This window comes from Miscanthus floridulus, chromosome 17 (genome assembly GCF_019320115.1).
Source record: "Miscanthus floridulus cultivar M001 chromosome 17, ASM1932011v1, whole genome shotgun sequence".
In the NCBI taxonomy this organism is placed as follows: Eukaryota; Viridiplantae; Streptophyta; class Magnoliopsida; order Poales; family Poaceae; genus Miscanthus; species Miscanthus floridulus.
The window spans coordinates 104,550,866-104,576,705 of record NC_089596.1 but is presented as its reverse complement, the minus strand read 5'-3'; the positions used below and the strand labels follow the sequence as shown (position 1 = coordinate 104,576,705).

The window sequence follows — 25,840 nt, the reverse complement described above, 5'->3', positions numbered from 1 at the left end:
GTGCTCTTGCCGAATAATCCAATTGAACATAAGAGTATTTACAGCAGCCGCCAATCAAGTAGGCGTTCCCATCGACAACGAGACGCTGATTTCGTCAATCTCGTCTCGAGGATTTACCGACCCAGTCTTCGGAGGTACTTATAGGGGTAGAGTTGGCATGCGTGTGTTCATAGGAGTGAGTGTGCATGCGTTGTAAGAGTCGGCATTGTACTGTGTAATCTCAAATGTGTGCTTTTTTTACAACATCTAAACTATTATTGTGGTCTTTTTGGAGACCAAGACAGGACTTAAGAAACTGCATAATGTGTTTTTACATGTTACACATGAGTAGTTAGATGCCTTCATCTTTTGTCATATACCAGATACATGTATTTTCTTTAGCAAGGTATGTATTTGATTGATAGGCATTTAAAACTCCACGTTTTGTTAGGCTTTAGTGAAGATGGATTGTTATTTTTCATTAATATTTCGAGCTACAATCATGAAGAAAGGAGTATTTCTCTCGCCGCGATCATGTAAAACACTACAAAATCTATGCAACAATGCGCGAGGTATCATCTAGTTTACAAAAAATCATGTCATCTTCGGAGTTCAAACTAACAAACACCTTCAGATGTTAAATATCCTCTCCTCAACATTTCTCAAAGTTTGAAGAAAAAAAAGAACATCCTCTGCTAACCATTTTGCAAAATCTAAAAAGAGGGGTATCATCTAGTTTAAAAAAATATGTCATCTCCGGAGTTCAAACTAACAATACCTTCGGATGTTAAATATCCTCTGCTTACCATTTCGTAATTTTTTTTAAAGAACACCCTCTGCTCATCGTTTTGCAAAATTTGCAAAAAAAGGGGCAGGATTTGGACCCAAATCCTCTTTTTTACTTTAATTATTATTAATTATTTGATTTTCCACATTGACCCTCTCTGCCGTCTGATGCGGGGGTGTGGCTGTCCGATGTGCTCCCACGCGCTCGCGCCTTCTTCCCCAATATGCTCCTGCTGGAGGCCACGCTCATGCGCCACCACGCACCCGACCTCGCTCGCGCTAGTGCCAGTGAAGAAGACGGCGATGCCTAGGGTTCATGCGAGGAGAAAATGGGAATTTTGCCATCCACGGGACAGGGCTTCGCTACTTTGCCATCTCTCAAATGGGATTCGCTGTTTTGCCATTATTAAACACAGCCAACACGCTATAATGCCCTATCGAACCATTTGATGCTGTTGTACACTTTCTATTCCACATTTGCCCTTGCCCCTTCATTCTAAAGGGATCAGCTCTTCATTCTATAAAACAGATCGGCTGTGTCGTTGAGGGGAAAACGAATGGAGTGACCTGGGCGGGGAAGGAAAGATCGGCCAAGCTCCAAGCCTTACCCCATCGATGCCTCCCCTGTCCCTTCATCCTGAAAGTTTTTTTTTTTGCGATTTTCATCGTGAAAGTCTGCTATTTCATTCTCTACATAAAATCAGCAGCATAATTGATAAAAAAATTGGATAGCATATAGAAGTTCATAAAAGGACATGATAAGTAGTCATACAACTCAGTTCACAGTGACATAGGTTTGACAATGACTAAAGTTCATACAGACACAAGTTCAGACAGACAATGATACAGTTCACAACTTTAGTTGGTCTTCATTTTCCTTGGGATCAACTTCCTTGCAATTATCTTCTTTCTTGTTGTTGCATGAGCCTTGGTGGGCTGGGCACTTGTTCCTTCTCCCATGAGGAATGCAAAGACGGCTGAAACTCATGTCAAAAAAATTAATAGACAGGTGAAAGCATCTAGGCCCCTAGTTGATTTTCGGTGATTAATGACAATACGTGATTACTATAACTAACGTGTGTTTTGCAGAAACAATTAAGTTAGGTCACGGTAATGAAGATCGATTGGGCAATCAAGGTTGTCATGCCCCTACGATGGAAATCGTTTCGGTTTTCAAAGGATGGACGACAAGGTTAAGGATGGACTAGTTCTAAGTGTCGATTGGAGTTGGAGAGACACTTAGAGTAGTTTAGGACTTTATTTTTCCTTTGGCCGTATTATTAAGGGAGGTATGAACGGGTAGCTTGACCTAGGTGAGTCTAGTGAGTTAGGTGTGGTGCACACTTGTTAAAACTAGCACTAGGTAGCTCCATAACAGCCCTTTGATCCAATGGAGCAAACTTCATTCACATATGATCGAGAGTTAAAAGTGAATGGAGGGTCAAATACTGACCGGACGCTGGCTTAGGGTCCGGTCAGTTCATTTGACCAAGGTGAAAGCGTCTGGAAGTGACCGGACGCTGTGAGGTCAAGTCACCGAACGCTGAGGGCCAGCGTCTGGTCGACTCTAGTAAGGTCCCAGAGAGGGAGAATCCTGATCGGACGTGTCCGGTCAATGCTGACCGGACGCTGATCAGGTTCCGGCTACTGACCGGACGTTGCTCAGCAAGTGACCGGACTCTGGAGGTCCAGCGTCCGGTCGACATCAGTAAGGTTCCAGTGAAGGAAAAACGTGACCGGACGCTGGCCAGCGTCCGGTCAACACTTAACCACTAGAGTTCGGGGTGTACTGACCGGAGCGTCCGGTCACCCCGTAGAGACACTTAATGGTTCATTTTTTAGCCGGTGTTATAAATACAACCTCTACTCGTGTGTGGGGGTACTTTTGCTCATTCCAACAGCTGAGAAACACGTTTGTGAGTGCCAAGAAGAGCAAGATCCTAGTGAGGTGATTGAGATTTGAGAATCCCAAAGAGAGCCATCATTAATGAAGATCAAGAGTAGCAAAGTGTGCATCCACCTTCTCATTAGGCTTGTCGTGGTCAAGTGAGAGTTCGTGCTTGTTACTCTTGGTGATCGCCATCACCTAGACGGCTTGATGGTGATTGGTAGTTTGGTGATCATCCAGCGAAGCTTGTGGGTGACCCAACTCAAGATGTGAGTGGTTGTGAGTGATTCACCGCGATGGAGTATCGAAGAATCAACCCGTAGAGAACACTTGATCCTTGCGCGGATCAAGGGGGAGCTACACCCTTGCGCGGGTACTCCAACGAGGACTAGTGGGGAGTGACGACTCTCCGATACCTCAGCAAAACATCGCCGTGTTCCTTCTCATCTCTTTACTTTAAGCATTTACTTTGAGCAATTCATTACTTGTCATTTACATTCCTAGAAGTGCCATGCTAGAGTAGGATTAAAACTTAGGGTGCTAAATTTTTGTACGTTAGATCAATAGAAACACTTTCTAGGCACAAGGGGTTAATTGGGCTAACCATAGGTTTTAATTATTGCAAAAAAAAATTGTAATTAGCCCAATTCACCCCCCCCCTCTTGGGCATCTTGATCCTTTCAACAGGCAGCTAACATCATTCTCTGTAATAATATTGCAATGTTTATCTTCTTGTCAACCTAATTGGGCTCTCCTGTAGCCAATCTAAACTCAATCATGGAACTATTCTACATTCAGGCTCCAATCTCCAATTGTCCCAATCAACACCGTTTCTATTGCCACCAGTAGCACCAGCATCGCTAGTTTCTCCTAAGGAAATATTCTACGCTCAGGCTTCACATCGAGCCTAGATAAAACCAAGAATGGATGAACAAGTTAGAATACTACTCGCAGAGCTAGGTCTACTAGCTTCCCAAATGAAGTTAGATGCCTATGGCATCGGAAGAAAGGGAGTACATACCGAGGAATAAGATCACCCCAACTGCAATCCATGGGGTTTGATTTGAACCATAGCAGCTGCAATCCATGTGGCTGAGTCTGGATGTGGAAGAAGTGGGGCAGGATGAGCGCGCTAGCGGCACCGGCTCTCCGCGGCAGCGGGGGTCGGCGGGAGGCAGCAACGGCAAGGGGGCGCACGTGTGGGAGGCGGCGCTGGCTAGCCCTGGCGGCGGCAGCGCCCAAGATTGGTGAGGCCTGGCGGCGGTGGCACTCAGAGGAGCGCGTCGCTCGCTCAGCTCGATCCGTTTCTTGTCTGTCTCCGTTCAGTCGGTCCTAGTTGGGCATAGACAGAGGTAATTGTGGAATAGAAAATGTACAGCAACATCAAATGGGTCTATAGGGCATTCTAGCGTGTTGGCTGTGTTTCACAATGGCAAAACAGCGAATCCCCTTTGAGCGATAGCAAAGTAGCGAAGCCCAGTTCTGAGAATGGCAAAATTCCTATTTTCTCTCCAGCGAGCCATGCCACCCCTTCTTCCCCAAATCCGGCGGCCTTAGAAGGGGTCGGCTGGTCAAGCGGCGAGCGGGGTTGGCCGGCGGGCGGTTTAGGGGAGCTGGTGGCGGCAGCGGTGGCCAGGCCAGGTCAGGGCGGGGGAGCCATGGCCGGAGTTCGCCGGAGGTTGCCATGGCCGCATGCGGGAGGGGGAAGGGAAGAAGGAAGTCACCGACGGCGGTAGGGTCTCGCCGGAGCTCTGCGGCCATAGGCCATGGCTGCGGAGCTCCAGCAAGACCCTACCACCAGCGGCGTGGCGGTGTGAGGTGGTGGAGGCGGGGGCACTCACCGGAGCCGAGGGCAGCGTCGCCGGATCCAGAGCCGAGCGAAGTGGAGGCGGCGGGGAAGACGCAAGCGGAGGAGGCGAGGGTGGGGAGGAGGAAGAAGATAAGGCAGAGAAGAGAAGTGAGCGGGCGTGGATGCTAACGGGTGCACGGGCAGGCAGTAGTAGAGTCTTTATAAAAGATATAAATAGATAGGCAGCATTTCTCTATAAATAAGCTCATCACTAAGATCATAAGATCATAAGATCAAAGGGCCTCAGCCGTTCTGAGCCTTGGTTAGTTTGGCTTCCCTGTTTGTTCTCTCCCGTGAAAACAACAGCGCTGAAGCTCGTGGCCAGTGCCGCTGCGAGCATGTGCGGACGCCATGGACCTGGTGCGCTGCTGCGAGCGTGTGTGGACAGCGCGGGCCTGGACGTGGCAAGTGCGCCTCCTTAATCCTCGTTTTCCATGGACGCTTCCACATCCACCTCGTCACTGCTCGCTGCGGCCGGCCGATGCTTGGCGTGTGCCCGGCTCTCCACCAGGTCGAGCTATGCGATCCCTGAATCCCTCTCAGGTGGACGACGCGGCACGGAAGGGCAGCGGCGAGATGCGTGTGCCGCAGCCGCGAGATGGCTGAGGCCAGGCTGCGGGAGCTCCACCTCCTCCCTCTCCTCAGGTGGGCGGCGCGGCACGAAGGGCAGCGCGACGAGAGGGCTGGCTAATGCGGCGCCGCGGAGCGGGGAAGCGCGTCCACGAGCGAGCTGGCGGAATCCTGGAGACCTTGGATTACCTGAATACGATCGGAGTTGGACTTCGGATATGATATGTGTATGAGAAAGTTACGTGGTTTCGGTCCTCGCGGGTCCACGGCGAAATTACCTGAATCTCGGGGTTCCTCGGATCGACGCCGCTGTCCCGGAGGAGGACGCCTGCTTCTCCCGCGCCAACGCCGCCGTCGCCATCACACCGTGGCGCCAGACGCTCAGGTCTCCGCCGACGCGGCTTCACGCCGCCGCTCGTGTCTTCATCGGTCCCTTCGCCAGATCTTCATCGTGCCCTTCACCGGCGACGAGCGTCCAACAGGTATGCCCACCCTTTGTCTCCCCTAAATAGAGGTCCCCTACCCTAATCGATGAGAAACCCTGTTGTCACTCTCGCCCCGTCCGCTTGAATGGAATGACGAAAGGGAAATGATGGTCATGACACTACGAGGTACGAGGGGCTACATGGATCGGTAGCTGCGCCGTACGTGGGTCACAGGTGACAGGTCCACAGCCGTGGCCCGAAGGGCGAGCGCGGCAGGCCAGGCGCAATTTTTCCACGTCGCGGACCGGGTACGCCTACGGCCTATCAGACTCCACTCGGATTCAGTTTTGACGGGGTGACCGTCTCTTCCTATTTCCAAATCTAAATCCGATCAGGCATCAGGAGTTCAGGGCGTAGACGCGGTGACCGTCTCTTCCAATTCTAAATCTAAACCCAAATTCAATCACTTGTGTTGGCCGCCAGGTTTCAAAATCAGGTTGGATCTGATTGATTTCTGCGAGATGGCGACGATGCTGGGATGTGATGGTAAGTGGAGCATGAGGAAGACTACGACGAAGAAGCCTATGATTAGCAAGGCCAGTGACGAGAAGAGTGAAGAGGATAAGGAAATCGTCAGTTATCGTTGCCACTGGGAAAGATGTTATGGCAAGTGTTCAGGTTCCTTCGAGGACACAAGTAAGTTATATAAAAAAAATGTCTTTTTTGTGTTCACAACAAATTTTATTTGTTTTTGCTTAGGTTACAAAATATTGTTATCTCTTGTATGTGTGTACATTTGTAAAACAGCAAATCTAAAAGCACAAGTGAGATTTAATTCACCTTCTGTATATGAATTAATGGAATCCTTATTTTAGCTGTTGTGCCACCCATGCGCTATACGTTTGGACCCATCCCAAAATCTGCCACCGTCCACTGGCCACTGCACGTATTTGGCTTGATCGCTATCAGGGACTCTATGGATCCTAGCTAGACGTAACTTTATTTTCCACCGTTCCAGGGACAACTGCCTAACCATAACTGAAGAGGTACCATGTAATTCTTTGATTTGTTGTGCTGTTGCAATGAACAGGCCATTTAGTTAGTGTTTGGAACAAATCAGACACTTCTTGTTATGAACGACGTATAGGAATATGAAGTAAAGAATCAAGCCACAGAGGAGACACACGATTTAACGTGGAAAACCCCTCCGATGTGAAGGGGAAAAACCACGGGCACCAGCCAGCAACAATCTCACTATCTCAAGAGTTTTGGGTTACACGCCTATGGCGGCTTACAAGAGAATCTCGTCTCCACGAAACCCTATCAAGGGTGTATATACCGTACCGTACCGCGGGGGGCTCCGCCCCCCGCACCCCCCGAGCACAGGGGCGAGACCTGATGAGCCGGCTTCAGACTCTGCTTCGCTCCATCAGAAGCCCGGCCTATATCCTGAAGAGAATTTGGAACAACTCCAACACTTCTTGCTAGTATTTTTGGAAAAAAGAGTTAGTATACCCTTATTAAATCAAAACTTGACTGATTACTTTCTAGTATTTTCCTTGGTAAGGGATTGTTTATATACATGTACTCAAGGACGAAGCCAGGCATCAAAATCACAGGGGTCAGCTCCATTGGTCATCAAACAAAAATGTACTAGTAGCAAATAGTGAATATATATAGGATTTGACAGAATTTATACGGGTCGGTTGACCCCGGTAAATACACATATAGCTTCACCCCTGCATGTACCCTCGGGATTACTTTGTGTTATTGTTGATAGAGGAAGAGTGATTGATTAATTAATGGTGATGCTTGCAGGATCCGCTTTTGTTGTTAACAGGCCCATCTCATGCAGTTGTGATACTTGATCCGGTTTCGTTTGAAGTTCAACTGAAAGCAAAGGGTGAAAGTGAGAGTGCGAAGATAAAGTGCTTGTCTTTAATGTCTTAAAAACACATCATTCTGTCAGTCATATTGGGCATCCTCCTTCCATAAATACAAGATACTTATGTGGCAAACGTTGCGAACTTGAGTTCACATTTGCAGTACTACTCCAAACAGTTGAGGCTACTATAAGCGTTCAAGTTACTGATGGATCATGGCCAGAAGATGTCCCTGGACGAATCTCTACCTGCACGGCCAGTATCCCTGAAATGGAGATCTCTCTTCTAGATTCCAGAGGTGCAAGAATGCCTATCAATGATGCTGGTGGGATTGAGCTTACAAGACAGGTTGTTTCTGTGGAATTTATTGGAGAACTCAAAGTTGAAGTGGAGGCTCTGTATGCTGGTGAAGTAATTAAAAAATCTGTTCTTTTCGACCCTAATATGTCCACCACAAGTTATGAGAGACGTGGAATGTTGTTCTGTACATTGGGTATCACCGTTGGTTGGTCCCTCTTCAAAGGGTCTGTTCGCTGGTTGGTTTCTGGACTGGTTTGGACTGGCTGGTGCTGATTTATTGTGAAAGAAAAATACTGTTGGCTGACTGGTTTGGGTTGGCTGAAACCAACAACAAACAAACAGGGTGAAAGAGTCTTACGGCGATCCGGCTCCTGATATCTAGCACCTAGGGATTGGAACTAGGGACAGCACGCTATGTTCCAGGAGAGAGGGATAGATTGTCCGAGTCACTTCGTTAATTTAATTCTTATGTCGATACTGTTTCTTGGGATTGAAATTCCAAATCTATGTAATATGTCTTAAATATTGTTACACATGAGTCCTCCAAAAACAGTCATGTTCGGTTGGAACTTACAGCCAGCCTCATCTGGTTTATGTCTCTAATAAGGCTTGCAGACTGTTATCCACCACTCTCTCGATTCCAAATTATAAGATGTTTTGGCTTTTCTAGATACATAACTTTTATTATTCATTTAGATACGTGCTATGTCTAAATATATAGTGAAAGCAAATGTATCTAAAGTAGAAAATAGAAAAACGTTTTATAATTCGGAACGGAGGAACGGAGAGAGCGCTCTGTGGCCTGTGTGGGTCTACATGGGTGCACTGTACTCGTAACAACATTTGCTATCCTTGCTTCAATTTGGTGATGTCGACTCTGGGGCTCTGGGCGATTGGCATCTGCGGAGCCAAACCCCAGACGCGCGTGCTATCTCACGCGATGCACACATCTGATGTAAACAATACAGCTAGTACATCCTTGCAAGAGAGCTCAAATTCAAATAGATCAGGAGCTCGGCTATCAGAACTGTTGGTGCAGTGCTTTTGATTTGAGGCCTTAAGGGTCTGTGGCGTTTGAATTGGCAGTGTACTCGGAGGGTGTTTTATCGCTTCTTGGTGCAAAAGGAAAACGATGGTGCATGTTGACAGACACAGAAACATTGCAGCCTGTGTCCAAGTCAAGCGGTCTCTCGATCGACATTTTACTCTAGCATCACGAAATATGGATCGAATTTCACGTCTTCGGTGTTGCATTGTTGTTGCTGCTTACCAACCACAGCAACATACGATGGCAACACACGCAAACGCCATTCGTCTTCCTCAATCCTCATCAGGTACCAGGCACAGGTTATGAACATCAGCAGTTGATTAAACTAGGAAGTAGTAAGTTGCTTCTTTTCTCCAACAAAAATGAACTGCATGATAGGCAGGACACAGCAAAAACTAGGAGTATATTCTATTAAAGAAATGTTACATCAAAATTTGTGGACGGCGACCAGTCATTGGAACTTCGTCAGAAGTCCAAAACTGCAACTGGCCACGTCGTTCAACCGACCTTTTGCTGGGTGTCTCCTTTCCTTTCATCAGATATAATATAAAAAGCATCCTCGTGATTTTTGACGGTGGTATTCCTCGCTGGACCAGAGCTCCAAGACACAGGAAGTCAAATGTGTGACTGATACAAATTCAAGGGATAGCTTAAGACCTCTTCTTTTTCGACTCGGATCTACCACCATCTGCTCCTTTCCTTTTCGATTTGCCTGATTCCTTGTGCTTCTCTTTCTTGTCTGCCTTTGTTTTGTTGGACTTCAAACTGATGATGCCGCTCACAGACACCTTGGTGTTCTGCAGGGCCTTCTCGATCTCGTTGTCGTCACCAATTGCATACTTCTGCAAAATCTTTGGGTCCACAGGAGCTTCATTTGCGGCTCTTCTCTGTTCCTGAGATTTTACCCATATGGCGTTGACAGAAGTTGTCAATAAGATGCTTTGGTTTCATGAAATCAATGTCTACTGACCAGCCAAAAAACCTAGCTGACACGATTGCCTCTTTAGATGAGATGGAGTAGATCAAAATCATATACACAATTGTAGCTATACTGAAGCTAGAATTCGATTTTGTGCACAAAACGGTCGAACTGGCTCTTCACTGGATTCTTGAAGAAAGAAAGAAAAGAATCTATCTCTTACCTATTATAGTAACAAGTAACAACTAAGTATTTGCATCTAATTAGGATCCCTGAAGGCACATGGAATTCTTTGATCGTCCTTGTTACTTAGTACCAAGCTCAGAATTACAAGTATTTATTGATGGCAGTTTGAATCTCACCTCAACTTCCTTGGCTGCTTCTGCAAGGTCCTCATCCATTGATTTGCTAAGAGGGGGCATTTCAATCTGGGTATAGCAACATAGTATGAGCAAGTCAAAGCACGAACCTCGCGAAAAAACAAAGGTGTTCTAGAGTATGGTCATACAAATTTCATGTGACTACAGTAATGCACTAGCTAGCATGCAATGTTTTATGAATTGAAATTTACAGAAAGAAACTAAATATATTTTCTTACCTCTTTCAGTCGAGGTAAGGTTGCTTCAATTTCTTTTCCTGCAATGTTATGAAGGTAACCATACAACTTCTTCATTGTCTTGATGAAGTTTGATAGAACCTGTTCCCTTTCTATCCCGAGTTCTTCCTGTGATTAAATAAATTAGAGAACAGCTGTGAGAATTCTTGATGAGAATGCCAAGTACTTTGGACTTGCTATGAGCTCACCTTTACAGTGCCTATGTCTTTGTCCTGCAGACCCATACAGAACAAAACAGCTGCTTGGGCACCATGCAATGACACTGGAAGCCTCTCCGAAAAATACTGGTGTGCAAGGATGGGTACAAGGTCCAGAATCTGGAATACCGAACACATTGAAATTTGGAGTAATGGTTTAGATGCAAAAGACAGTTATTTTCACAGCACAGCATAAAAATATACTCTGCAAAAGTGCAAATGCATCAAAACTACATACACCTTATCTTCTGGATAATTGTGTTTCTTACCAGATGATAATCGACTAAATTGTTCGAATATGCTTCTAGCCGTTTCATGTCATGTGGTGATAACATGTCTCCCAATAACTTTGAGGTGCTATTATTATCGTATTCTGATGGCTCATGGTTTGAGTAATCAATCTTCGAAGCTAAGACACTAGAAAATATACAAAACAAAAAATCAGAATGCAGAAAATTTACTGCGCTAACGTAATTTGAAAGTTCATACCTCATTGCAAGCTTAAAATCGAGATGCCGGAAAGAAGTTCCCAAAAGCCGCCTGAATCTTTGTCTGAAATCTGATCATAGCTTTCAAATTTAGCTAGAGCACCAAAAATAAGCCTTTTACGCAAAAGAATGATGTAAGAAAAACAAAACACCATCTGTGCATCTAAGATTATGAAGATTAAAACCCTTTTTTTTTTTACTGAACTTGAGGTAAAACACACTAAGCAGCTTCAGCTAGAAATGTAAATGAGATTGAACAAAACGCGAAAAATTAGTACCTTGATAAAACGGATCCAAAAATCCACATTTGTTTGACTCACTAACTTCAATGTCATCACTATTTAAGGGCCTCAACACCATACAAGTATGCTCACCAGTAACAGCACTCTGGGAAAAAAAAGAAATAGCAATAAGCACAACAGAAGGTGAAACAAGTTCTGTCAACCTGTTATGGCAAGTCTGGTTAGATATCATTACTGGAATCTGGCCAACATAGAACGGATAGAAGTTGTGCTTCCGCCAAAAGCGGAAAAGCTCTTGCGTTAGTCCAAAAGATACACCAAGATAATGGAGCTTCTCATGACGACGATCACGAAGACGAACAAGGAGTGGCGGAAGATTTGCTCTAGGTTTTATGTTCTCTTCTAGCAGTGAAGCCTGAAACAGCATATACCAAGTTAAAAGTTGTTATACCAGTAAGGAAAAGTACTGTGCCAATGTATTATAGACTCAAGTAGTCAAGTGATAACATATTCATTATATGTTAAATCCTCTTTACGCCTTTATTTGCCAGCAGAAGAATAATAATGTTATAGTTGGTAATTTCAAACAGAAGGGCATATGTAATGCTAAATATCCAAAGGAAGCGCATACAACAAATTCACTTTCATAACTTTCATGAGGCAAAATACAAAAGTTTCAACATATAATTGAGATCATTCAACAAGTGCATTGTTTAACTCAAAATTGAGGATGAAACTTGCATAAAAATGGACAGACTAAAGGAATGCAACTGAATTATAGTATGGATACAACCAAATATATCCTAAATAGAAAATGCTGTATTGGTAGCTATATGCCTGGACCACCTGGTAAACAATCGTATACTCCATATTATACAGTAGAAAACAAATGAAAACATGTGTTATTTTTCTACCAAATATTTTAGCTGTAATAGTAGTGGATATAACAATATAATTTTCCCTAGTTAGTGCCGTACGGTTTGCAAAAGCTAAAAATAAATTAGCAATAGCAATTGAAGGTATGTGAAATATATCCAAGTTCCTTTGTAAGCTTAGTTCCAGCTATTTTCAATTTCATAAGAATGAAAACATTTGAGTGTAATAGTGAGTACAAACAGCTTTCCATTCGAACCTTCTCTGCAGCTTCAGTAATGTTCACTTCAGGCTCTTCTGTTTCCTCCTCATCGTCATCAAATTTTATCATTTGCCCTTCATAGTACCTTCAATTTTTTTAAAAAAAGTCAGTCAAAATAAAATAAAAACAGCTATAGTTGTATTAGGTAGTTCAGCTATCAGTCCTTTTCAGACAATGTGACGGATAAAAGAGAAATTATGAATATATTTCCAAGAAATACCTTTGTACAAAAGTTGCACATGGGTGAACAAGTGCCACTATGGTTGGAAAACATTTAATACAGGAAATCAGGGGGGTTTGATATCACAGCAATGGTTAAGACTGTAAGGGTTGTGTTTGCTTTAGAATCAAAAGCGAAGCACCAATAATCACTATATATCAGGTGCAAAGTAAAGCAGTGTAAAGAAGAGTAAAATTTAGAATCAGAAGCAAAGCACCAGTAATCACTATATGCCATAAGGATACAAACTGAAGCAGTGTAAAGAGCACCTTGTTAGAAGGTCCACGGCAGCTGAACCATACCCAAGCTACATTAGGCAAAGAACATAGAATGATATATAGAATGATGTCAACATACGTAAACCAAGTCACATAACTGTAAAAAGAATGTACCCTCAAGACGCTAGGATGGACAGCAATTCGCACTATACGAGCTCCTGAGAGACTTGGAAATACATTGTCTTGGAACTGTTCACAAAATTTCCATGGTATTTGATCGCCGGAAGGTGAACGGCCCTCACTTAGGCTTTTCAAAGCTGACTTTCGAGATATTTGTCCTTCCAAACAAACCTGAAAATACAAATTAAAATCTTACATCTTACATGTATAATATTTCTGTATTACATGACGCATATAGAATGAAATAACCTTAAAATAGGCCACAGACAAATCTAATCTCAAGAACACTATCAAACTGAACAGCGTAGATCATGGTGGAATATGAAACTTGTTAGTGGCTTTGGTGCTTGATTAGAATATCTTAGACTGAAGCCAACAGCTAAGAATGCTAGTTCTCTTGGTGACGCAAAAAGAATGAACTCAAACAAAAGTCAATTAGGTCAATGACATATAACTTTAATAAAAAAAACTAAGTACTGGTGCACTTGGTGTCTATGTTAGGAGAAATATTATGCATATATGTGGCAATGGTTCATGTGACCCGGTGCTGTACAATTGAAGAACCTAAAGGCTTCTCCAGTGGCAGGGAAAAGCGAGCCTTGAGCTGACGTGGAAGCGAACAATACCGAATAAAATTACTGGAGTATACGATGCATGAAAAGGCGAGAGAAGAACCAGCTCTTGTTTATGAGTCGGTGCAAGCGCATTGAATATTATATTTTGGCTGCCGAGGCTTGTCCATAGGGCTACTTGAAGACATGTTGCACTATTTTCTTTACTTGCTTAATCTTGTTGTGGGGACTACTTGTGGAGTGATTGCCCTAGAGTAACTTTTATACCATGTCTGTGTGGTGGCAATGAATCGATGCAACCAGTGCTGATTCTCTAAGACAAAAATGAGAAGAACCAGGAGCAAATTTCAAAATAACATCCAAAGGAATTAATTCAAGAAAGTTATCAGAACCTGGATTACACACAGGATATCAGGGAGCTGGTTTTTGGACTCATCAACAGGGCCTATCAAACATGGAAACACAAATAAAATAAGTACTGCACATTTATAGTACCATATTGAACATCTATAATGGCAAGAGGGTCAGTCCATATACCAAGCAATACAAACAAATGATGTGCTGGTGCATCCGCCATTAATTGCAAGTCATTAGGCGAATTTTTGTAGTGGGAAGCAACATAAAGTGCCATCATCCGCTGAAAATATTAATGAGACCAGTATCCATTTAGGAAGATGAAATACATTCTCCTTCAATTTATATAATTGTTTTAATATGAGCGGCCTAATTTTCCAAATATATGAACGGAGCATGCAAAAAGGAATGTTGCTGATCTGTACCTGTAAAAATATCTCACTCTCCTTGTGATATGAGAAAAGTGTGTCCCGGTTGACATAATACAGATCACATTCTTTTGGGTGAGGTAGCCTAAGAAGAAACCATAATTCTTTGTTTGAAATACTGCAGATTTGGACAGCAAAAAAGTAGGTATTCGGATGATGCTCACCTGCTGATATTTGGAATGGAGTTTGCAAGGTCCAAACAAAGTAAGTCATTAAGCCAGGTCTCAATAGGGTCACTGGAGGCATATCTAATAGATTCGTCCAATTCAATTTTCTTAAAGAGCCTACCTACATGACAAAACAAAGTAGACTATAAATGCAAAACAAGAAACATGGAGATTTCTTCCAAAAAGTAGTACACTAAAATTGAAAACTTAAACGACTCTTACTGGAATTAGATCCATTAGATTGAGCAGATGGCTGGCTTTGGGATTCTAGTTGCTGGAGAAGCTTCAGAGACAATGATCGACCTGTACCTTCATACCTACAACACAAAATCATCATGGTCAATTACATCCATGACTGAATTATGATACCATATAAAGTAACTGAAAACATACCCATTGACAGTGGAAGAGAGGAAAACAAGGTATGGACCAAGCATGGACTTAACAATTGGCAATGGAATAGCAGCAGCTTCATCAATAACAAGGAGTTCAACTTGAGAAAGCTTTCCATGATCATGTGGTCTCAGATACTGCAGACATTAGCAACTCTAAGAGCCAGGTAAACTCATATTAAGCAAGGTGAGTAGTTGCAAAGCAGTTTTCTTCATAAGTACATATATTCAAAGTAGATGGAGAAATATAAGCTTTCAAGGATGATGCATTTTTTCCATTGGGATGAAATAAAATATAATTTACATTGCACAATAAAAAAACTCGACCGGTGGGGGAAAGACCGCCCCCACGGTTTTGCACTAAGAAACCTCAGCCAAACCGGCCGAGAAAACCCTCGAACCCTGACCTCACCCTATTGGGCCGCAACGTAACCTGGGCTGGTGACCACTGCCACTACCCACAGGTAGGACTGTGCCATTACCACAGGCCGGCGCCCTGCCACTGTTTTAGGGGAGGCACAGCAAGGTTTTTTTTTTTTTTTTTTGCAAGCCAGGATTTGAACCCCGGCTGGCTGTTACTACTACTCGGTGTCCAACCACTGTGTTACTAGTATTTTGATTTACGTAAATCTATTCTTTCGCCATTTACATTATTCAATGATAGGATACATATTTCAAGATTCATAACGAATTAGTGATCAATTGTTCAAGTTAGCAATATAAGTGTAGACTCCACATTCATATAAGATGCAAATATAATAAGACGATACAAGCATTTTTACGTTATTGATTGCCAAACAAATAAAGCAGATAGCATAGTAAACCATAATCTCAAGTCTCAACCAGGCAGCAGGTAACCATAAAATATATATCTTGAGTAATTCAAATTGAATTGATTTGCTTTCTATTCTACACCCAACAATCCCAATGTATGTTCACACCTAACCATCCATCAACCGCATAGGCTTAATCTTGAACTGCCTTCTGCCTCTCTCTAACAATTAATAACAGAAACACCACTACTATGGTCCATAATGATCATCATCACAATAGTTAATAATGTGCATTGCACTAAACATCTTGAGAAGTAATTACTGTTTGCCCTCCCTGAGGAAACTTGAGACTAAGTAATAAAATTTAAGCCCTCCAAAATGGGAACCAGCCCCAAAATTTCACAGGGAAGGCTAAGACTCTTTAGAACAAATGAGCTGAAGTCGGTTTCCAACTTATCTGCGAAGTAAGCTTCAGGATGGAGCATCATCGTGGGTGCTTTGGATAGGACAATCAAACACAAATGGTAGGCTTGGCAAGCAACCAAGTAATTACCTGGATTGTCTGACGATGTTGCTTATAGACATTTATTTGAATTGTTGCTTTCTTCAGTTCTGGATCGGCACTCTTCACCACATCATAATGCAAATGCTCCTGAAAGAGGAAAGAAGATGCATTAAAAATTTAAAAGCACATGTAAAGAACACAGCTACACTTTAACAACAAAACCAAATAGCAGAAAAGCACCTTGTACTCCAATGCATTTATTCCCTTGCACACAAAGTCAAACAGAGTTTTTAAGTTCTCTGGACTTGGAGCGGTGACAAATATATTTGAATACCTAAGAAATCAAACAATTAGCACTAAGAAGATTAGCACATTCGACTAAACATTGACTTCCATTGGATTGAGCCTTTACCCAGCTGCTTACGGCTCCAGCAATGGCAAGACCAAGGGCTGCTGATTTACCACGTCCACGAGCAGCAAGCAAAGCAACCGTACTCCTCAGGGACTTATCCAAAATAGAGTCAAGAAAGTTGATGACAGCTTTACCCTGCAAGTGACTTTAAGTTTCAACATATGGCACAAAAATCTTTTTTTTTGTGAAAATATTGATGGAATTAGCATCGAACTGCACCTGATCCATTGTGCAGCACTTTCCAATTAAAGGACCAACAGGGAAAGTCTTCACGAAATTGATCCTTGAGGTCTTTCAACTCCCTCTCCCGTTTCGACAATCCCTCAGAATCCTAGGCACATGATAAAATATGCACATTGCAGAGGAATCAAATGATATGAATTACAGAAACAAAATCTCCAAGAGATTCACCAGAACATGGAAAACTCAGCAAAGCCATTCATCTATAGATAAAAGAGAAGAAGTCCTATTAGGAAAAAAAGGAATGCTAACATACCAATAAAGGAAATGGAATTAAGCACCCATACCTCATTGTTTGTAACTGGTTGTATGAATTTCATGTGAGATGATATCGGCAAAATGTTAAGTTCATCGTCCATCACAACACATGCTTTGCATGATGCTATAGACAGCAAGAACCTCTCATTGAACCTTGCGGCCGCTTGAGTATGAGACTCTGTTCGAAACCTTTCATGGACATCCTGTTGGCACAGAAAGAACCAAACTCAAAAGTCTAATTCAGCACGAATGGGGCATGGGGCAGGTGGTATAGAGATTCTTCATTCTTAACTAGACAACATGTGGTACCCCAAAAAATACTATCGAAGCTATCGAGTTCCTTACTTAATTGAGTGTGTATGGGTGAAAGAGAAGTGAAATGCAGAGAGGATAAACGAAACTCACCATGACCATTGTATAGAGGCTCGTGAGCGAGGACAGCGAGCGGAGCAGCAGGATTATCAAACCACCACCCTCAACTGTCTCAATGGTCCGTGCAAGAAGGTTAGGCGTCAGCGCCTCAAAGTCCTGAAGCATCATCAACAGAAGAAAATTCAGCAACAAGGAAGCCGAGGATGGCAGCCTCAACCAAATGTAATAGCAGAGAAGCTTCAGGCAGAACCTGTAGTATGCACATGCCGAACGTGTTACCAAGGACCCGCTCAGAGTCTCTGTAGAGGCAGTATGTGATGTCCGAGGTCTCCATGAAGAGGGAGAACGGGTCGGCCTTCTCAGGGTCCAGGAGACCCCGCTGCATGAGCTTCTTGATCTGCTTGCCGCGCTTCTTCTTGTGGCTACGGTACAGGATGAAATGGAGGACAAGTAGGGAAGTAAGTAAATACAGCACTGCACAATGCAAGCCGTGTCGTCTCAGCCAATTCATTCACCAACCGAGCAGCAAGTTAAGGGTCTGTTTGGATACACATGGCTAATTACTAGTTGGGGCTAAAAATTAGCCCAAATTAGCTATGGTTGGCTAGCTAGTTGGCTAATAACTAGTTGATGACTTGGCTAAAAAAGTAGGCCCACCTATTAGCTCTCCTGTTTGGATGCGCTAGAGCTATTTTGGACTAATTTTTAGCTAGCTAGCACTTAGGCCCTTGTATCCAAACATGCCCTAAGTAAAGCAAGCGTGCGGTGGAGGAAGACGCGGCCAGTCGCAAGGGCATCATCATCACCTGCTGATCTCGAGCTTGTCGCGGTAGCACCAGAGGACGGAGGGGCGCGACTTGACGCGGGTTTTGGTGAGCATGTAGTTGAGGTTGACGATCTGGTCGCGCGACTTGTCGCCGACGATGACGAACATGGAGCGCTGCCGCTGCCGCACGCCGTTCTCGATCAGCGTGCGGATGCGCTCATCCACCTTCTTCCTCATCCTGCCGCCTCTCTTACCTGCTGTCGCCGGCGGCGGCTGCTTCCGTGGGGTCGGTGGGGGGGTTTAGCTAGGGTTTATGCGCCTCGCAGACGCCGGCGTGAATCGGTGAAGGCGCAGGCGGGAGGACGGAGAAGGGGGACAGGGGATGATGGGTGAAGGGAGCGTGGACGGCGGGATGCGGGCGCGCGGGGCTGCTTCCACGGTTGAGATTGCCCCCTAGTTTTTATTAGGGAGCGCGATACTGGGCTGTAGATTGGGCTGGGCTTTTTTAAGAACAGAGCAACTCCCCATTCCTGTCTTTCTTTTTGGCGGCCTATAACTCAAGGCTGCTTTCCCTCGGAAAAAAAAAGTAAGAAATGCTGCTGTGTAAGTCAATGTTCTAGTAAATTCTACAGTAATTTTTTTTCCAGTGCATCTTGTATTTTTCAAAATTTATAATTTGATAAATAACGTGCACATATGATTGTCATATATGATATATATATATATATATGGAGTCATAACGCTGTCTAAAATCGATGCTTAGGTAGGAGTGAGAAGCATCCTTGCATCGATAATACTACTGTACCGCCGATGCTTGAGCAAAATCTTTTGGCAATTATAGACCTCGATGCCCTGGAAAAATAAAACAATTTCTGATCTTTCGATAGTTGTGCAGTATGGTCAATGTCTTCATCGTTTTTAATTTGTATATATAGTGGACCCATCGGGCCTTGTTCGTTTTTTACACACAAGCAAATGGACTAGAGAGGATTGGAGGAGACCGAGGGGGATTTTAACTTATAGGGGGTAAATCCCTCTCACTCTCTCAGGTCTTGTTCGGTTCCTCTGGTTTGAGCACCGGGAATAATTCCAGGTTGAAATGATTCACTAATTTAAATAGTTTTGATAAACTGGGACTATTCCTGGCTCCAAACCAGGGTAACCGAACGGGCCCTCAGGTTTTGTTCGGTTGACAAGGTTTGAATCCTTGGGGGATCCAATCTAGGGACACTCAATCCTCTCGGGGTTTAAATCCCTTCATCCCTCTAATCCCCTTTTGATTTGTTGTGTTCGGTTAAAACATGTAGGGAATGCGTCCCTCCGTCGCTCCCTCCGATGCCGCTTCGCACCTTTGCATGCGCTCACAGGGAATTCTCCCATGCCATTGGAGGCCCGCTTAATTCTCGGGCCGGGGTGACAGGTTTTTGCCGGGATGGACTGAGCTAGAAACCTCGCGTGGGTTAACTGTTGGTATAAATTAATGCACACAGATAAATCCGCAAACGCACGGATATCGTTGTAGCTTTCACCCAGAAGTATTCCAAGTATAACAACTTCAACCGGCTTATTAGCCGGCTTTAATACCAGCCGAACAGGCCCCGTATCCACAGGGAAACGTGTGAGACTAACTACGGTCTAACTTAACTAAGGGTAGCAACAAAGTTAGGATAAACAAGAGCGAAGAGAGGATAACTAAGATTAGGACTATGAGATCAAAAAAGTGGTGCTATGATCAAGTTTAAAGAACAAAATATATTGAGTTAATCAAGTTGGATCAAGCAAAGTTGTAACTCAAACATGTTTATTTCTTTATTTATGTGAATACCAAGATCAAATGAAAGCTTTTTAAATAATGACCACTTACGTTAAGATGTTACCTTCATCATTGGAGCGGGATGACACCATGTGATGAAGGTAGATGATTGTGGTGATCCTTTCTTCCTGTTTTGAAGCTTTCCTTGCTTGAGCTGTTCATGAGCATCTTGTCTCCTATATCGTACTCCTACTTTCTCATTTTTTTTATCATGCCATCCTTCTGTCCTTTCTTTTGTGGATCTCGACACTTTATTTGGACCTTTTGCTCCTCTCATTCCAGCGTGTCAAAGCGACGAGAGCTTGAGAGGAGGAAGAGCATTAACGGATCATCTTTAAAGGAGTCGGCCTTCCTCCCCCACACTTGAACTTTTATGTCACTCGGCACTTAAAGTCAAGTGTGAATGTTAAAACATCCCTCAAAGTGTGTTGTTACTCCTATGTCCTCAAATATTGTTCATCATCCTTCGTTCTTATATCTGCCGGCGAAGGCTCATTGATTTTAGGTCCATTGAGTTGGACCTCTCCCTTGAATTTAACTTTTCTTTGAACCATCAGATCCAGGAGATAACGATGTGGACAGTTGCATATTCTTCTTCGTCAACCTTTCTTGATTTTCATTGGTTCCTGGTCGACGAATTGATGTTGATTGGAGATGCAGACTCGAGTTTTTCCTTGATGGTCTTTTCTTCCAATGGCATGACGGAGAATTGTTCTTCTTTGTTGCTAGCCGTCTTGATGGTCGAGGAAGGAACATCATTGATACTTGCATGAAAGCTTCATCTCCAATGACTTAGGGACGTCATCTTGCAACCGTGGTTGTTCATGGTCTTTTGAGACACGGTCGGTAGTCCACCATTGATTGATGTTTGTTGACACAAGGATGAATGCCATGCTATAATGGCATCTCGTGATCCTTGTCCTTGCTGCCGACGTGCAAGATGATGTCTTTGAAGATGATGAAAGCAGGTCTCAGATTGGCTAATATGAGGTGAATTATACCCTGCTTCACATCGACATCCTAGCTTGAGTCTTGGGAAGGCTCAATGCTAGGCTGTCTTCGACGTTACTTGTAGCCTGTTGAAAGGTCCTTATGTGGTTTTGGTAATTGAGTGACAACCTAGGTGGACTAATTATGTTTATGTGAGATACACAGGTAATTAGTCCATAGGTACATATGTGTAAGCAACATATGCCATGAAGGTGAAAATGGCTTGGAGATGTTGCAAAGCTCACACATGTGATGATGAATGAGCTCATTGCAAATGAGACATGACATTGAGTCATGTGATCAAGGTAGAGAAGATCAAGACATGACTTGGCTTGATGGACCGGTTGCAAGCGTGAAGGGCAAGTTGGAGGCTTTGGAGCGATAGACCGCATGGCGGTGAAGCTTGAGCAAGACTTGGCGCCGATAGACGAAGGCAACGGTGAAAAGCAAGTGATGTCAAGATCGATGAACCAATATGATCACGTGATGATATGAAGTGGATCATATCATTGTTGATTATATTGGTGCATGTGTTGCATCAACATTGGAGGAGATGGAATGGAATACGCAAGGCAAAGGTATAACCTAGGGCATTTCATTTCACCAGTCATAGGTGTGTAGAGAAGTTGATAACCGGGTTTAGGATAGATGGTCGTACTATCAAGAGGGGCAAACTTGTTTGTATATCGGTCATCTAGTGCCATTTGAGTGATCTAACTTTGCATTGTCGCTAGGATCAAGTGGCATGGCAAGTTGAGTGGCTAATCCGTTGGGAAATGATTGTGAAAATGCTAACACACTTACACATGGTGGTGTACACTTGGTGGCGTTGGCACATTTATAAAGGAGATGAAGTTGGAGTTGATGTGGATCAACTCGGCGATGGAACGGAGGTGAGAAGGGTTTGAAACTCCACCGGCGGAGTGTCCGCCCGTAGAGTGCGGACAGTCCGACGGTGCCACTAGCGCACTAGACAGAAAAGATAGGGTCTCATAGAGTGCACCGGACGCTAGGTTCCAGCGTCCGGTCAGTGATGGCAGACAGCGTGCAGGCGTCGGTCATCGACCGGACGCTGACGCTGGAAGTGACCGAACGCTGACTGTGTGCGTTCGGTCAGGGTGATGTGTGGTGATGCAGGCAGAGCGGAAAGGCCATAGAGTGATCGGACGCTGGTGCTGCGTCCGATCGTGATCGACCGGATGCGTCCGGTCATGTCTGGTACCTTATTGGAAATGGCTGAACGCTGGGGTTGCTGCGTCCGGTCAGTTGTTGCTGCAGCGTCCGGTCGATAGATGACCGTTGGGATCCTGCGAATAGCATTTGAAGAAGGGGACATGTGGCGTACGTCGCACGACCGGACGCTGGGGTTCAATGTCCGGTCGATCGGACTGGAGTGTCCGGTCGTCCTGAGTTTTGCCTAATGAAGGGGTAACGGCTAGTTTAGCCCCTGGGGCTATAAATAGAAGGTGGCCTCGGTCATGGCTGGTGCTAAGCACCTCGAGGGACTTTGTGTCCATGCTTGTGAGTGCTTGGGAGCCCTCCATCTCACATATGCTTGATAGTGATCATCCGATTGTGTGAGAGAGCGATTCTAGTGCGATTGCATCATGAGATTGCATCGAGTGGCACTAGGTGATCGAGTTGCAAGCCGGTGGTGCTTGTTACTCTTGGAGGTTACCATCTCCTAGATGGCTTGGTGGTGGTCTCCGTCGAAGCCCGCAAGAAGCGTGTGCGGTGCTCCGGAGAAGAGCTTTGTGAGGGGCATTGTGCTCGCCCCACGGGAGCCGCAAAGAGCAACTCTAGTTGAGCGTGTCATTGAGCTACCCTCACTTTTGGGGTAGGTTCTTGCGGTGCCCGATGCGTGGGCTTGGTGGGTGATGCCAATTAGCCACTTAACCACCAAGTGAGCGGTCAACACAACGGGGACGTAGCGTGTTGGCAAGCACGTGAACCTTAGGAGAAAAATCATCATGTCAACATTGTTCTTCCTATTGGTTTGCATCCTCATTACACAAGCTTGTTATTACTTTTATATACATTGTGCTTGTGTAGTTGCTCTTATAATTAGTTAGCTCGTGTAGCTTACTAGTTATCTTCTTGCTTGTATAGCATAGAAGTAGCTCCCTTGCATGGCTAATTAGGTTTGTATAACATTGTTAGTCACTTTTCTTAGTTTGTGTAGCTAAGTACTTACGCTCTCTAATTTGGCATTGGTTGTCTTGTTATTGAGCATTGTTAGTGAGCATTAGGTGGCTTTGTGCTTTTGCTTACTAGCATGTGTAGGAGCTCCCTTTTTGCTTAAAGTACTAGTGGCATAGGTTTGTGTGACCTTACTTCTAGAATTATCAGGTGAGCTCGAGCTAGCCGGGCACCTTTATTGCTTAATTAGTATCTTTGGAAGGTGCTAGAGAACATAGATAAAGGGGTGTAGTCTTGGTTAGACCGATAGTCTTAATTCTGTACTTGTTTCGGTTAGCCGACGTAATTAATTTTAGAAAGGACTATTCACCCCTCCTCTAGTCCGCCATCTCGACCTCACACCTGTTGATTTGTTCATCCACTTCCTACAAGTGAGTGCTTTTATTGTAGATCCATTTTATGGCACTCGTCTCATTTTCTTTGTCCCATAGCTGAAGTGGTGGTTTGGCAGGTTCATGTCAAACCATGAACAGGCATAGCTTATATTCATTCTTTCCTGCAAAATGTTAGTGAACACATACCCGAGGGAGTATAACAAATTTGAACCACGGGTTGTTGTCCATAATTTTTTGTGATTTTTTCCTTTTATGCTAATGAAAGGGTGGTTTTAGGATTAATTTAGTATAGATTCTATTTATCATGTTTCATGTGTTCACTGCATTCTAGCATGGTTCAAGGCAAAGATAACTTGTAACAGAAGATAAGTGAATAAACATTGATACTTACCGTTCTTCCATTCATGATGAATGAGGTGTGTCTTCTTTGCGCGAAGTTATTTGGAGTTCATCATATGCCTTGCTTCATCTCCGATGTGAGTTCATCTCGGTACTTCCCCAAATTGAATTTGAGAGTTTTCTGCAGGGGTTAGTCCAACAAAATAACTAGTGTCTATCTACACAAGTACTTTTTAGTCAATAACCAAACTAGACTCCATGTGTAATTGAATTAAGGAAGGCTATTTAACCTAAGCACCACGCTTAATTTAAATGTCTTTGGAAGTATGTACAGTACTTCCAAACCAAAGCATACTATGGCAGACAAAAGTAACATGAAAGCATTATAGAGATTTATTCAAATAGAGATAAAAGAGCATGATCATGGTGAGATTTTTTACTAAGCATGAGCCTTCATGTGCTCATATTTTTTTCTTTGTTTAATAAAGATGCAAATGGGATAAATATATGCATAGAACTAAATATGTTGTGGAGTTGACATAAGAAAATCCAAACTAAATGGGGTGGATGCATGGATTATTCAAAGTAAACATGTAATGGAATGCGAAAAGTTAAAAGACAACTAATCATCAAGTTTAAAGTCCATGAGCAAGACTATCTGACCCTAATTTTATCGTACTTACCATGACTCACTTGGAATTTGTGAGTTGTGCAGCATTTGTTTCCGTCACTTGAGATGTGATTTGAATTCTTGTAATGGCGACATTTTCTCTAATCTTATACACACACACACACACACAATACATGTGAGATGGTAGGGTTCTATTGTTGATGGATCTTGAAGCTCAAACACCCTGGGCTCTCCAATATTTCTTCTTTTCTTGTGGAAACTTGTCGGAAGGTCGGAACGACATCTGTTGTCCTATCTTTTCGACAATTCAATAGACACAGGGGTAATCCTACTAAAGCTAGTGATAGCTAGATTAGTAGACATCAAGATCAATATCAAAGTCTTTACGCCAATTGTTTCTCCGGCAATGGCACTAGAAAGCTTATTGATATATTTTAAATGCACATAGATAAATTCACAAGCGCACGGATACCGTTATAGCTTTCACCCGAGAGTATTCTAGAGTATCATATTTATCCACAAGGAAACAATGGTTAAAGAAGTTGATAACTCATCATCTTGTATATACTAACTATTATACTAACTAAACTAAAGTAGGGGTAAGTGTTGTTTATGATAAGAGTTATGAATAATGACTCACACTTAAAAGAATTACATAATAAATGAGTAGTCTAGCTAAGTTGAGAGGACAACGGGTGAGTTCAAGGTCCATAAATACTTCTCTATTACTTTGGTTCTATAGGGTATAACTAATCATGGATAAATATAGCGATCATACATAATAACACTTTGGAGCAACAGTACCTTTCCAACTCTTGAGGGGGGATGAGAAAGTGAAGTTGGGGGAAGGTCGCCTAAGCTCTACGAACATCAATCCTAATGTGGTGGATTACAACAGCCTGACAGAGCTGTCACCCCTGGAGCTACCACAACTAATCATAGGATTGAGCGCAATCTCAGGTAACCTATAGTCTAGACACCATGTCTATACTATATATAACTACTCTAGTCACACATAAGCTTGGATAACGAGCCGGCTCGGCTCGTTTGGGCTCGGCTCGTTCTGGCTCGTTAAGATAACGAGCTAGCTCGGCTCGGCTCGTTATCCTAACGAGCCAGAAAGCCAGCTCGGCTCGGCTCGTTAAAAGCTCGAGCTGGCTCGTTAAGCTCGCGAGCCAGGTATAAAAAATACACAAAATATAATATTTACATTTATTTAAAATTTAAGAATAATAATAATACACAAGAAATGCATCTAGACCAGTTACCAGTCAATTTATAGGGTCTAGACCAGTTACCAGTCAATTGTAAAGTGCAAGACATGAAGTAATACAAAAACTAATACAAGTTT

At 43.5% G+C, this 25,840-nt stretch overlaps 1 long non-coding RNA gene and 1 pseudogene across 1 annotated transcript; one reads left to right on the top strand and one right to left on the bottom strand.

The window, feature by feature from the left end:
* The first annotated feature begins 4,583 nt into the window (after positions 1–4,583).
* Positions 4,584–8,255, top strand: LOC136518579 (uncharacterized). Its single transcript, XR_010774561.1, has 3 exons — positions 4,584–5,805; positions 5,981–6,193; positions 7,316–8,255. It is a non-coding gene; the product is annotated as an uncharacterized lncRNA (long non-coding RNA).
* An 858-nt stretch (positions 8,256–9,113) lies between these two features.
* LOC136516413 (RNA cytidine acetyltransferase 1-like) lies at positions 9,114–18,674 on the bottom strand (annotated as a pseudogene).
* Positions 18,675–25,840: the final 7,166 nt, after the last annotated feature.